Here is a 15527-nt window from a genome sequence, read left to right on the forward strand (position 1 = left end):
GTGATGAGTGATGACTGGCAGGAAGGTTCTAGACTGCATTTGGTATCTATCCCACAGAAAAGGTCTCCCAGAAAGTAAACTTTCAAAACTAAGGAGGAGAAAGAGAAAAATTGTAGAGTAACTACTCACTGTATTTGTATTTGATTATGTGAGAAATACAATAGAGAAAATATTATTAAGATGCATTGACTACATTATTACATTGAGCCCTATTTATAGACACTACATTATAGTCCTTTTCCATGTAGGATCTATTCCTATTGCTATTCTAACAATCCCTCTCAAATTGGTGCATATAAGTCATATGTACCAAGCTTGTTATAGATGTAACTCATACGAGAACCAGTGAGAGACTTGGTGAAAATATTTGCAAGTTGATCAGTTGACTTCACAAATTTTGTAATAATATATCCCGAGAGTATCTTTTTTTTTTGGACGAAGTGACTGTCAACAATGTGCTTAGTCCTCTCATGAAATGCAAGATGTAATGCTATATGAAGGGCCACTTGATATCACACACATGTTCCATCTAATTGATTTCTCCAAACTTAATTCCCTAAGCAACTGTTTGATCCAAACTAGCTCACAAGTTGCTACAACCATTGTTTGATATTTTGCTTCTGCACTAGATCGAGCAACCACATTATGCTTCTTTCTTCTCGGATACCAAATTCCTTCTATTAAAACGTAATATCCAGATGTAGAACATCTATTCGAAGGTGATCTTGCCATCAACATTTGTATATTCAACGCTCTGCTCATGACCTTGATCCTCGAAGAGTAGTCCTTTGTTTGGAGCTAACTTTATTTATCGTCAAATGCGGACAACTGCATCCTAATGATTGTCGCAGAGGAGAATTCGTAAACTCACTTACACCACTCACAAGAACAAAAATGTCAAGTTTAGTCATAGTGAGATAATTCATCTTACCAACTAGCTGCCTATAGCTACCAAGACCACTGAGTGGCTTCTCTTGTCCTGACAATAGTTTAGCATCCGATCTATAGGAATGCCACTGGGTACATCCCATTGTTCCTATTTCCTCAACTTTGACTGCATAAACCCAACGACAACCAATAGTAGATTTACTTAAAAGAAGAGGAACAAGCTCCTATGTATCACTTGTATATAAAGCAAACATCTCATTAATCATAGCCTATCGCTATCTTGGATGAGAAGTGCTTCACCAATAGATTTAGAGATAGAACAGAGGACAAAGATGACTCAAAGGCATATTGGGGTGATGATAGAAGATGGTTAGTTTAGAAAGTATAATGGGGGTTAATATTACGAGTGGATAATATACCTTTCTGATGTGCAATCAGTTGATTAAGAGGAGACAAGTCGCAGTAGGTTCAGGGTTTTGTGTAAGGTGTGAATCATCTAGACCTGATGCTGGATGTGAACGATGATGATAAGTCAGGAGTGGTGGTACTATGGCTTGAAATGTAAAAGTAACGGTAGATTCCTTAAAGTCAATATAGGTAAGACCTCAGAGATATTAGGACGATAAGAAGAAGATGCAAAGTAAGGTGGAGACTAAAAAAATGTGACATCACATTACATTAGGTAATGAGGAAGATTACGTGAATAGAAATGATTACCCTTTTGAACCCAAGAATAATCAAGAAAGACATGTTGAGGTCTAATTTATCTTTCTTGGGGCTAAGTTGTGAACAAAACATGTGCTCCCATTAACATTAGGGGAAAAAGAGTACAGAGGTGGCTGAGGAAACAATAATGAATAAGGGATTCGGTTCTTAATGGAAGATGAGGGCATCCGATCAATTAAGTAGCAAGATGTGAGAACTGTATCACCTCGAAAATGCAGCGGAACATGAGGTTGGATGAGAAGAGTGTGAGAAGTCTTAATGAGGTAGTGAAAAGTGACAAACGAACAATGGTGATATTTCAGGTAGAAAAAGTAAACAACTAATAGTTGAGGTGTGTTTCGATGAACATTTGGTGATAGTTTGGGTAGGAAATTTTGAAACCTGATAGTTCAGGTATGAAACTCAAAAAATCAAGATACTTAAGGTGTGTTTTTGATGCTTAACTCTTTATATTTTGAATCCTCATAGCAAAAGTACCGGCTCTGCCACTTATCACACGTTTTGAAAACTTTATAGCAACATATTAGAACTCATTCATCAAAATTTTAAAAAACCAATCAACAATTGTTTCCCTTAAATAAATCCCCAAAATCAAAATTAATGTAAAATTGAGCAAAAGAAAAGAAATTGGGTATAAATAAAATGAGAATATGCCCGACATCATCGCGGTAGAGGCTGTTTATAAGGACATCGCTACGGATATTCAAGAAGTATATATCTTTGGGCTCGTCTTGCATGGCTACTAATTAGCATGCGATCCAATTTTAAAAAAAGTTGATCGATTAAATCAGATTAAAATGAGATTTTGTTTTAAAAAAACAATGAGATTTCTAAGGGTTTTCAGTGCTTTGGAAGAAAAAGATTGAGAATATATGAAATAAAACTGTTGAGATCTTTATTTGTGATTTTTGAATTTGTGTATTAGGAATATTTAAAAGTACTCATCCCCATATTTTATAGTTCATTTTCTCACTATGGAACATTACAATGGAGTGGTAAGTAATTCTTCATTCTTAATTAGATGTTTTTCAGTTTGAGCTTGAGATACTAAGATACTGAGTCATCTTTGGTAGGGAGTTCATCCTCAAAGTGGGACTTCTCGATATGAATGTGAATTAATTGGGCCCACAACGGATACTGAACAACCCTTCAAGGTGGCCCAGTTGGGCTTGGGACTTCCATGTTGGAGGTCTCAAGTTCGAAACCCCTTGCCAGCGAAAGCAAGGGTTTGCTTTCTGGAGCTCGCCGCACTAGGCTTGCTTAGTACAGTTACCTCTCATGTGTGGTTTGCAAGCTATTGCATAAGACCGGGGGTTTTACTCTGTGTGCACCCAAAGGGTAGTGGCTGTGGATTTACCTTGTCATCAAAAAGAAAAAAATGGATACCGAACACCGGGTGAGAAACAAAAAAAACTTCATTTTTTCATTTTTATACTTTTAACTTTTAAGAATATTTAATATGAATTATTTTCTCCCTCAAATTAACTTTAGAACTACACCCTTAGTTGTAATTTATGTGAGTTATTATTATTGAGCACGGAATTGAAAAAAAAAATCTTTTAATTTTATGGTCTTAAATAAATCATAAAAAGTTATGTTATTTTAAATTATTTCAATAAAGATAAATGAGAAGTTTAAACTTAAATTATTATTATTATTAAATATGTCATATTCTTAGAGACGGATTAAAAAAGAAAGAGCGTCATAAATTAGATCGGAAGAAATACTATTTTAATGTTTTTTTGGTCGAAATTTTAGTGTTTTCTTTTCTTGTGAAAATGTGGTACTATATGATTTGAATTTACATCTTACTAAAAATAAATAAAAAATTTACATCTTACTGATTGTGTTCATTCAAATATCATCACATAATATGACATGAAAAAACTAAAAAGTAGTATGCGAACTTTAAAGCTTGACCTCATGAGAACTTTCAATCATTTCCATGTCAATTGTAACATGGTTAAATCTTTCAATGCTTACTTTATAGCTCTCATTCCTAAAAGAAGAGGAGCTATCGAACTCAAAGATTTCAGGCCTATCAGCCTTATGCAGCATCTACAAGCTTGTGTCGAAAGTGTTAACTGAAAGGCTAATAAAGGTGACTGGGGGACTAGTTTCAGGTTTACCAAAATGCTTCCATTGAAGGCAGGCAGATCACTGACAGCCCTTATTGCTAATGAGGTTTTGCATTGGAGGCAAAAATGTGGAGAACTTGGACTTCTTTTTAAACTTGACATAGAGAAGGCTTTTGACAAGCTAAACTGGCAATACCTCATCTCAACCCTTAGATAAATTGCATTTGGAGAGAGATGGATCAAATACAGCTTTATAACAGTGAAGTACTCAGTTCTTGTCAACAGAAGTCCTGTAGGCTTTTATTTGCTGATGACACCCTCATATTTTGTGGAGCAGAAAAATCTCAAGTTCAGTACCTTAATCTCACTTTGATGCTTTTTCAAGCTATCTCAGGTCTTCACATTAACATGCCCAAGAACGTTATCTACCCTGTTAACGTGGTTCCTGATTTGGAAGAGATGGCAGATATCATGTACTGCAACACTGGTTCTTTCCCTACTACCTACCTAGGTCTTCCTTTGGGTGCTAGTCAGAGATCAACTGAAATTTGGAGTGTAGTCATTGAGAAGTTAGAAAATACAAGCATCTTGGCAGCAACAATACCTCTCTTATTGGACAGGGTAACACTCATTAATAGTGTTTTGGATAGCATTCTACTTCATGTCCCTATTTCCTATTCCAGTCAAGATGCAGAAACACTTGATAAGATAAGGAGATCTTTCCTATAGGAAGGCAACAGCCTTAACCACAATAATCACTTAATCAAATGGGACAAAGTCATTCTTCCCAAATCTCTTGGGGGACCTTGTGCTTAAAGATTTGGCTCTCCAGAGTAAACATATGTTGATGAAATGGCATTGGAGGTATAATCAGGAGAATGCGGACCTTTGGAAGGAGATAGTCCAAGCAAAGTATCGGGCGACTAGTCATTGGTGTACCAATGTTTCGAGTTCTCCTTATGGTACTGGATTATGATGGAGTATCAGGAAACTCTGGGAAGGCTTTTCTTGCAACACTTCTCTTCAGCAGGGCAATGAAGCTCACATTCAATTCTGGAAAGATAAGTGGCGTGGGCACACTAAACTGCAGGATGCCTTCCCAAGATTATTTCTGATTGCAACTAATCCAGATTCCACCATTGATCAAAATTGGTAGAACAGCACATGGAGTCTGAAGCAGAGAAGGAATCTAAATAATAGGGAGATGGATTTGCTAACAATGCTTGGAAACCTTCAGGGTAGCTCAGTCAACCTTCAGCACAAAGACAAAGTCTCAAGTGGGGCACTAGTAGGAATGACAATTACTCAGTCAAATCAAGTTACTTCCAGTTAAGTTCCAAGAAGGACTTGATTTGACCAATGACCTTGGAGTATGGAGAACTAAATTACCACCAAACGTTAAATGGTTTGGTTGGATCACATTAAAAGGATCATGCTTAAACCAAGATAATCTTATGAGGAGAAAGTTTTAAATATCTAACAGATACTTCTGAATCAATCAACCACCTATTTCTTTATTGCCCATTTGCTGCAGATATATGGTGCATGTTTATAACACTTTTTGGGTTACATTGTTCTATGACATACAGTATTAGGGATGCTTTTGTAAATTGGTGTACTTGGAAAGTTGGGAAGTCCTTCCAAAGGATATGGTCTTTGATTCCAGCTTGTATTTGTGGTGCATTTGGACAGAAAGGAATCAAAGATGTTTTGATGGCATTTCAATAGTCGACCACGCTCTCAAAATCAAATGTTTAGTTAATCTTTTTAGCTGGGTTAATTTTACCCCTGTATATAACCCTGACTCCTTTTTGGAATTCATCAGCTCCTTAGTGTTACAATAGCTTTTGTCAATTGTTTTAGGCTGATAATTCCATCTCTTTTGTAACCTATGCATCTTCTAATGACTTATTTCATCAAGAATCAATATTTTTTCATACCTTGTTAGGAATCATTACCAAAAAATGTGATCCTACATTTGACAAAGTTAACGAGATTTGAGTAATTCACTATCAACATTATTGAATTAGAAAGAAAGAAAGAAAGAAGATAGAACAAATTTAACTCAACTATACGTTTCCAGTCAAATTTTTCTTTGTTAGTAGTATCTGTATCAATGTACTGAAAGAGTCCATAACAATAAGTGAAGTTTGGTATGAATGTTGTGATACTTTTGAGGTCTCAGTTCATATGGCTCATTTTGTTCTCTTTACAGAATTGCTGGCAAAGAGTGAAGGTAAGTTGAGGATCATATTAATAATAGCTGCCTCATGGTGTCAAAAAGAGGATAGTGATTTTATATGCAGCCATGAAGAATCAATTGGTGTAGCTCATGGTATTTAGCAGAGGCTGCAATGATGTGGTATTTGGGGATGTACATTTATTTATTTATTAAATACGGATAGTTTAATAAAGGGAAAATTGTACATAATGGCAAACTATTAATTCAAATTAAATGGTATAATCACACTTTGATTTAATTGTGTCTTGTAGCAAACTGTTTGCCAGCGCCTCTCTCCCTCAAACTCTGTGCTCGCCTCTCTTGCTTTATACAACAGAAGTGTATAAATTGCGTTTCTGTTTGTATAAAGCGAGAGAAAATTGTATATACACATGCAAATACATATATATTCGTCCTATACACTTATAATTATACAATAAAAATATTCCCCTGCCCAGTTCTCTTTTGTCTTTCTCTCTTTCTCGTTTTATACAACAGAATTGTATAAATTGCGTTTCTGTTTGTATAAAGCGCGAGAAAATTGTATATACACATGCAAATACATATATATTTGTCCTATACACTTATAATTATACAATAAAAATATTTCCCTGCCCAGTTTTATGTTTGTATAATGTATAATTTATGTTTGTCAACGATTTATACAAACGAGAGGCTAACAACAATTTATACAAATGGCTTGCCAGCGAAATTATACAATTCTTAAGAGGAGCCAACGAATTATACAATTGCTTCTTTTTGTATATATGTATAGCGAAATAGACAGTTTTCAATTGTATATGTATAGCGAATTATACATATATATATATGCTATGGAGCGCAATTATGCAAACTTTGCTATAACATACAAATATGATTTTTTTGTTTACTATATGTGAAAGTTGCTCTTTAATAAATAGTTTAATAAACTACATATTATATTTTATTAATTTCTTGATGGACCTAATTTTTGTTAAGATGCCCCAATTTTGCTTTAAAAATCAATTTCTCCCCTCAACTTTGAACAATCATCAAACTCCCCTCTTTATCCTATGCATTCTCCATTTTACCCTTGTTATATCATATATATGTGTTACCTTTTTATGTTATGTATATAATTTATTTTTCAGCCTACACATTTTTATAACTTTTACATTAACATTATAAGTAGAATAATATTTTTATGAATTTGTCATTGAATTTAATATTATTTTTATGACCGTTATTTCAATATAATATGCATTAAGCAGTGTGTATATGTATGTGTGTATACTTTTGTCTTTCTCTACTTTCTACTTCATTCGTTTGATATATTACTTGACCTCTTCTTGATATGACTTTCCTTAAAAAATTTAATTAGATGTGTATTTTACTAAACTAACATTATTAATAATGCTTTAAAATTTTAGATTTGATTCCTACTATTTTATGCAATTATTTAATATAAAGGGTAGAAATAAAAAGTATAACAAAATTCTTTTTATTCAATAATTGGACAAGTAAATCAAAACAACTATTTTTAGAGTGAGGGTCAAGTAATATAACGGGGAATTCTCTATTGTTTATATAAATAAATAAGTTTTGATTGACATTAATGGAGTATTACATAAATTATAGTTTAAAATAATTTAAATTTTCAAAAAGTCTTTGAAAGTTTTGACCTTAATTAAATTAATTATTTTATATATCCTACATTGAATATATTTGTATAGTTATCATTCTCTGTTATTTTTGCTTGCGTAAATAAAATAGTTTTGATTATTATTAATAAAAACAATTTTTCATTATGTGAATTTACTTCATTATAAAATATCATTAACTCATATACTTAATTAATATTTATCATTTTTTTGTCCAAAAAAATAATGTTTATGCTTTTATGAAAAGCTTGTTACATGAATTCAAAAAAAAATGTTTTTTAAAGAAGTAAAAAAGAATTGATAGATTAACCAAATCTTTTCGATAAGGTTCTTCCTTTGAACGCTTTTTCTATGGTGACATCTGACGGCGGCCAACCCTCTTCTGGGGTTGGTCTTCAACTTTCAAATTGTGATTTCCCTCTTCTTCCCTCAATTCAATATGCTTCAATCTTGAACCCTACTTTACCAAAGGGAAAATCATTTGTTGATTCAGTGAAAACAAATTTTGAGATGGATATTATTGAAGACAAATCATTACTAAAAGATATTACATATGTAGAAGGAGTGCCACAAGTCAACTGGACTGAGCAGGAAGTGATAAAGATGACTTGTATTGAGAAACTCAAATTCACTGTAATTGGAAAATTCTCATATGAATGGACAGATCTTGACGAATTGAGACGAATTATTCCTCAACAATGTGAATTAAAAGGGGAGTGTGTAATAGGATTGCTACGTAGCAAGCATATTCTAATTAGACTGACTAAACAAGAGGACTATGTCAGCATGATCTTGAAAGGGGTTTTCTATATAAATTGTAGTGATGGGTATTTCTACTTGATGTGTACCCTAATCTATGATTCTAGATTCAAGGTATCTGAGGAGACAACTATGGCTATGACATGGATTTCATTCCCTAATCTATTGCCAACTTTCTTTGTTAAGGAAGTGTTGTTTTCAATTGCTTCGGCAGTTGGTAAACCAATCCACTTGGATCAAGCAACGATAAAAAAGACAAGACCTAGTTGTGTGTGAAGGTGCTGGTGGATCTCAAAGGCAAATTCCCAAATTCGGTGCAGATGAAAATTGAAACTCCAAAAATGGGTGAGATAAAGTTAAATATGATAAAAAATCAATATGATTATGTATTGAAATATTGCCTTGAGTGCAAGATGCAAGGGCACAATAAAGATAACTGTAAAACAGGGGAAATGGCTAGAAGAAAGGAAGAACCAGCAAAACAGGGGAGCAAAATCAGTGTAAACAAGAGCAACATTCTCTATTACAAAAAGGGAATGCTAGAATACTTACAAGTGGAAAAGTTGTTGGAGATCCGGGTAACTGGAATGTAGTCAAAGATAAAAGAGGAGCCAATATTGAAAAAAAAATGCACCCATCACTGAGGTGGGTAATAAATTTGATGCACTCACAAGAGAAGACGATACTAACAAAGGGGAGGAGATCAATAAGAATAAAATAGTCAACACAGAAGAAAACAAAGGCGGATCAACAAAAGATTTGGTTACAAATTCCTTTGGTCTAGTATTACAAGGTGAAAAACAAATGGAAGGAGTGCCCATAATTAAATTTGGTGATCATATTGCTACTGAAGTTAGTGTGCAAGAGTGTCATGACAAGGTGAAACCTATAAGTATACACAACAATCCGATAAGCATAAGTTCGCACAGAAAAGGCAGTAATTCAAGAGAGCAAATGGAACTTCTGAAGACTATAAATATTCTTGTGAATGATTCAGAATCTTATTGTGCGAATTCCAAGAGCCCTGCAAAATAACCAAAAGATCAGTTAAATCAACAAGTGAGTGACATGAGGATGGAAAAAGAGACAGTCAGTAGAGGTGATCAGCTAGCAAATCAGAGAATTCAAATGGAGATACCTCAATCTCCGAATGAGGTACGTCATGATATCCTCATACACAAAGAGTCAGAAGTTGAGCAGCTGCAATCAAATGACAGTCAATCAGAGGCAAAAAATGATCACATTTATGGAGAAGCGGATATTTCTCCCAGACGTATTAAAGAAATGAAGTCTAAAAGCATGGTAGTGGAGATTCTAATCATCCCATCAGATCTTAGCTCAAAAGGCAGGTGACTAACAAACAACAATGTTCCTTATGAAAGCACGCATATGGAATATTAGGCCCGTGAGGACTCAAAATGCTTTTCAAAGAGTCCAGATGCTACATGGCTTTTATAAATTCAATTTTGTTGCGTTGATGGAGCCATTTCAGCATGTAAGATGTTTGAATAGATTTAACAGAAGGCTTAGAATGACAAAAGGGTATGCAAATAATAATGGGAAGATTAGGTTATTTGTTAATCATGGATTCGATGTAGTAGAAATGAGAAACTCTGAACAACAACACAGATAAGAAATTTAGCCACTGATTTTATTATGGTTGTTACTATTATCTATGCTAAATATGACCCAAATTAGAGACTAGAGCTTTGGGAGGATATAACTCAACTTGCTGATGGTATGGATCACCCATGGATCGTAAGTGGAGATTTCAATGTGGTTCTTCATTGGGGGAGAAAAAATTGGTGGTTTACCAGTATTGGGGGTTGATGTGGAAGACTTTCAAAATTGTATAGAATCAAATGAATTGTATCAAGTTCAATTCAAAGGCAGTCCTTTCACGTGGTGGAATGATAAAGTAGACAGTGCTTGCATATTTGAGAGACTAGACATAATTTTGATGAATTATGTGTTTCATGGTCAATTCAATTTTACAAAAGTGGAGCATCTTCCAAGAACTGGCTCGGATCATGCGCCGCTTCTATTTTCATGTGAAAACATGGAAACAAGGATCATTAAACCTTTTAGGTTCTTGAATTTTTGGACTGAGCATAGGGGATTTAAAGAGGTTGTCAGATTGAATTGGGATGATGAAATATCTGTAAATCCTTTTTTAGATTTCTTGAGGAAGATAAAAAAGGTAAAATATGCTCTTTCTTTTTGGAGCAAGGATACCTTTGGAGATATCTTTCAGCAGATCATTATCCGAGAGGAAATAGCTAGAATAAAGGAAAAAACACTTTGAAGAGTATCCTTCTCCAGCCCCCAAGGCCTAGCTCAAGTGGCAAAAGGTGGAGGATTTGTGGCTTAGGTCGCAGGTTCAAGCCCCACACCATGCAAAGTGAAGCCCGGTATTTAAGTGGAGAAGGGTAGAGGGGCGGGCCCATTATCCACCGAGTTTAGAAGGCTGTGATTGGTCCAAAGGGCGGGTCACAGACGGATTTCTCGGTTATCAAAAAAAAAAAGATTCAACCCAAATCAAATTTGTTTGGTTCAAAATGGATTTGATAATGAGTTATAGAACATGTCAAAACCTAATACAATTCAATTTTTACTAAGTTTTAATTATTTTATTTATTGTTTTACGATGTTTAGTGCCTAATAATTTTTTTTTGTAATTATAACTATAGATAACATATCAAATTTAAAAATATTTTGAAAGATTTCTCTCGAGTCAATTAGGGTTACATATCAACCTAATTGTTAATAGATTGATTTAAAATAGGTTAAGCAAATAAATGTGTAAGTCAATAACCCACTCAAACTTAAACGTATTGGACGAATTGGATTTGATTTTGTCCTTCCTAATTAGGGGGTAGAACACTCCTTATTTTCTAGCAAGGAGTAATTTCTTAAATGGTGTGCTTAAGCTAAAATCATTATCCTTCTCCAGAAATCAGAGATATTATGCAAAGGGCCAAAGCTAAATATTCTAGATATCTTCACATTGAGGAGAAATTTTGGCAACAACAGGCAAGGTATGACTAGTTTGAAAGTGGGGATAGAAATTCAAGATTCTTTCATAGCTTGGTAAAAGGAAGAAGACAAAGAATGAGAGTATCTAGAGTGCAAAATTCACAAGGGCGGTGGCTAGAAAACAAGTATGAAATTGCTAATGAGGCAGTAAGTTATTTCCAGAGTCAATTCCACCAAGACAGGGATGAAACAAACGTTACTCTTCTGGATCACATTCCAGTGTTGATCACTAAAGAGGAGAATACTGAATTGGGGTCTGTACCAAATGAAGAAAAAGTGAAGAATGCAGTATATAAGCTTAATGTTGATAGTTCTAGTGGGCCAGATGGACTTAAAGGTAAATTCTATCAAGTGTGTTGGGACATCATTGGTAAAGATATTTGTAGAATGGTGCATGAATTTTGTTTTGGAAGTTCTTTACCTAAGTCCATTACTCACACTAATTTGATACTTATATCGAAAAAGGATAACATTCAGTCCTTTTCGGACATGAGACCTATTAGTCTGAGTAACTTTATTAAGAAGATTCTATCCAGGATAATACATGATAGACTGAAAAAGGTTCTTCCAAGATTGATTTCTTCTAATCAGTTTGGCTTTGTTAAGGGTAGAAGCGTTATTGAGAATGTCTTGCAGGACCAGGAACTCGTCACATATATTACTAAGAGAGGAAAACCTGAAAATGTGATAATTAAGTTGGATATGTCTAAGGCTTATGATAAGGTCTCTTGGTTCTTCCTAATGAAAGTGCTAAGAAAAATGGTTTTTTCTAATAGAGTGTTGATTTGATTTGGAGGCTACTTGCAAACAACTACTACTCAGTCCTTCTTAATGGCCAATCACATGGTTTTTTTCATTCTACAAGGGGTGTTAAACAAGGAGATTCATTATCTCCAGCTTTATTTATAATCTCAGTCGAGGTTCTATCTAGAGCTCTCAATACACTTTTTGAAGATCCCCAATATGTTGGTTATGGGTTGCCAAAGTGGAGTGGCAACATTAATCATTTAGCATTTGTAGATGACACAATTATTTTTACTTCTTCTAATGGCTATTATGGAGAAAATTATGTCAATTCTACAAGACTATGAGAAACAATCAGGTTAGAAGATTAACAAGGAAAAGAGTTCTTATTATCTTCACCAGAATGCAGCAATAACAATGGCTAATCAGATAGAGCATATTACTGGTATGGTACGAGGATATTTCCCTATGAAATATCTAGGATGCCTCATTACTCATGCTAGGAAAATAAAGGAGCATTATTCAGAATTGTTTGATCAGATTAAAGGTATGCTACAGAGTTGGAAAGGTAGAATGCTTTCATATGGGGTTAAGGAAGTATTCATTATAAGTGTTCTTCAAAGCATTCCCATATATGTACTTTCTTTTCTTACTCGTCCAATGTGTGTGATAAAAGAATTCATAGAATTTTTGCTAAATTCTACTGGAGCAATGAGGAAAATAGCAGAAATAAACATTGGTCCAAATGGATAAATGTTTGTCTTCCTAAAATTGAAGAAGGTTTGGGATTTAGGTCTATTTTTGATGTATCAAAGGCTATGTATGCAAAAATTTGGTGGAATTTCATAACACAGAATACAATATTGTCTAACTTTACGTGGACTAAGTATTGTAAGAAGCAAATTCCTGCACTAGTTCAATGGAAATGAGGTTCCCAAATATGGAAGCACATGTTGGAAAATAGGGATCTTTTGGAAAAACATATGTGGTGGGAACCTAGAGGAGGCACTTGTGCTATATGGTATGACAACTGGTCTAACTTGGGTCCCCTACATATACATGATTCAGATGTGCACACTTGTTATCCTATGAAAGATACTGCTGAATTTTTAAAGGAGGGGGGATGGGACTATACGTTAATGAGAGATTTTGTGCCTGAATATGTGGTGGACCATGTTCACGCAAATCTCTATCATGCGTATCTCAGTAATAAAGTTGATAAAACTTGGTGGACTGAAATTAGTAATGGTAAATTGTTATGCCCCCCTAACCAGTCGTACTCTGACCAGGCTTCGAAAAACTTCGAGATCACCGAGTTTCTCGGGAATCGAGGGGTCAAGAGCCTAATCAGGTCTAGTAAAATCAGTTTGGGGACTTTTGAGGAAAAAGAAAGACAAAGTTGAAGACATGGAAAAATTATGGATAAAAGAAATTCCATTCAAAGTCTCATTCTTAATGTGGAGGACTTGGTTTGGAAAGATCTCTGTGGCATCTTTAAAGCATAGATGGAATTCAGATTATTAAAGTGATTGTAGATGTTGTGTTATTCTTGTAGAAGAGACTATTGAACATCTCTTTCTTAATGGAGAAGTAGCTATCCGAATATGGAAATATTTTAGGTATGCATCAGGAATCCTAGATCCTATGCTTAACCTAAAACAATCCATAAGATTATGGTGGGATGTTGAAGGAAATTATAGAGTAAAATTGGTGTGCCAGGCTATTCCTAATATCATTGTGTGGTTTTTGTGGAAAAGGAGAAATACTATTTTACATGGAGGTGTTTTTCCAGATTTTAGAGTGATATCAGGTGTTATTGATACAGTTTTAAAGTTCATTTATGTCAGATTTAATTTAAACTGTAGCAGCAATTATTGGCCTCATATTCTCGCATAATTGGAGCAATACAGACCTAAGTTTGAGTATAAAATTATCAGATGGGAACCTCCTCCTATTAATGTGATGAAGTGTAACATCAATGGGGCATCAAAAGGAAATCCTGGACCTAGTTCAGCAGAAATTTGCATTAGAGATTATAATGGAAATCTGGTGGCCGCTAAGGGTTTCAAAATTCAGGATACTACAAACATAGTGGCAGAAGCTAGAGCTATAAGGGAAAGCATTTCATAATATAGTGAGCATGGTATTAATAATCTTATTATTGAGACAGACTCTCTAGATATGGTTCATATAATTGAGGGCGACTGGGATGTACCCTGGAATGTGGCATTGGAAGTCAGTACCATCAGGAGTTGAGAAGAAGTGTTTTAGCAAGAGTAAATCATTTCCTTAGGGAGGAAAATGCTCTTGCTGATTTTTTTACTAATCTAGTTTTCTCTTTTGCATGTAATTTTCAGATCAACCATTTTCAAGATATTCCAATCGAGGGAAGAAAATTGCTCAATCTAGATAAACAAGGAACACCATACATAAGAAGAAATGTGCAGGAATAAAGGGACAAACTAACAACAACAACAAACATTAAAATCCTCTTCGGATTATAATTAGATTCGAGCAAGAGTATATTTCTATAAAGCTAAGCTAGTGCTTGAAGTAAATTCAGTAGATTTCGGTACTTACCCCTGGTGAGAGCTTGGGGCGTCCAATGGTACCTAATCAAGGCATTAGCTTCTTGTTGAAATTAGTCCACTCCGATCGAATCGACATAAGCGTAGAAGGGGAAGCATAAAAAGTTCTCTTTATTAAGAGTGATAGTATTAACTGATTAAAGGCTTTAATGGTGGTATCAATCCCGTTGGGGTTTAACCCATTGAGACTTTGAAAAGTTAATACTAATGTAATGAAAAAAGAGAACTGGTAGAGATACTTAGCTGATGTACAGGAGAGCTCAGACTTGTGAGTGGTAAAGAAAATCAGTGGAGCATCAGGGCAATTTTAGTCTTGCAAGTTGTAAAGGAAATCTTACGGGCAAGCGATTCTTTAGCTCAGAAGAATTGGACGAACACCCCATTGTTGAATCTATTGTGAGAAGAGTAGATGAAGGAATGGCTCTTGGAACTTTCCAAATCTGCAGATGGGAGTGTTGTCTTTTTGTTTATTTGTTTAGTTATTTCTTTTTTTATTTTCATCTTGTTTCTAGAGAAGGTCTTGGGGACTAATCTAAACTTTTGATTATATAATAATAAGCCCTGTCACTGGTCTATGGCTATGTAATATTAAAAAAAAATTTGATAATGAAAGGGTACAATAGGCATTTGAAAATTTTATTTAGGACAAAAGGGGGATGTTTCATTATTGTTCAAAGTTGAGGGGGAGCTTGATTTTTAAAGCAAAATTGGGTTGTGAAAATGATTTTCACCCTACTTATTTTTAGATGAAGAAAGTAATATAGTTAACTTTAAAGAACATTAAGACATTGTATTAAGTTCTTCTAAGACCTCTTTTTTTTTTTTTTTAAATAGAGTAAATTTTAGG

The 15527-nt window shown here is 34.4% G+C and overlaps 1 long non-coding RNA gene across 1 annotated transcript; it reads right to left on the minus strand.

Moving 5' to 3' along the window:
• Positions 1 to 9034: 9034 nt before the first annotated feature.
• Positions 9035 to 15181, minus strand: LOC102601276 (uncharacterized). The gene is made up of 3 exons (XR_367619.2): positions 14673 to 15181; positions 9451 to 9512; positions 9035 to 9336 (listed from the first exon to the last, which is right to left on the minus strand). It is a non-coding gene; the product is annotated as an uncharacterized lncRNA (long non-coding RNA).
• Between the last annotated feature and the right edge of the window lie 346 nt (positions 15182 to 15527).

The sequence above is a fragment of the Solanum tuberosum genome, unplaced genomic scaffold (assembly GCF_000226075.1).
Source record: "Solanum tuberosum cultivar DM 1-3 516 R44 unplaced genomic scaffold, SolTub_3.0 scf00138, whole genome shotgun sequence".
Classification (NCBI taxonomy): domain Eukaryota; kingdom Viridiplantae; phylum Streptophyta; class Magnoliopsida; order Solanales; family Solanaceae; genus Solanum; species Solanum tuberosum.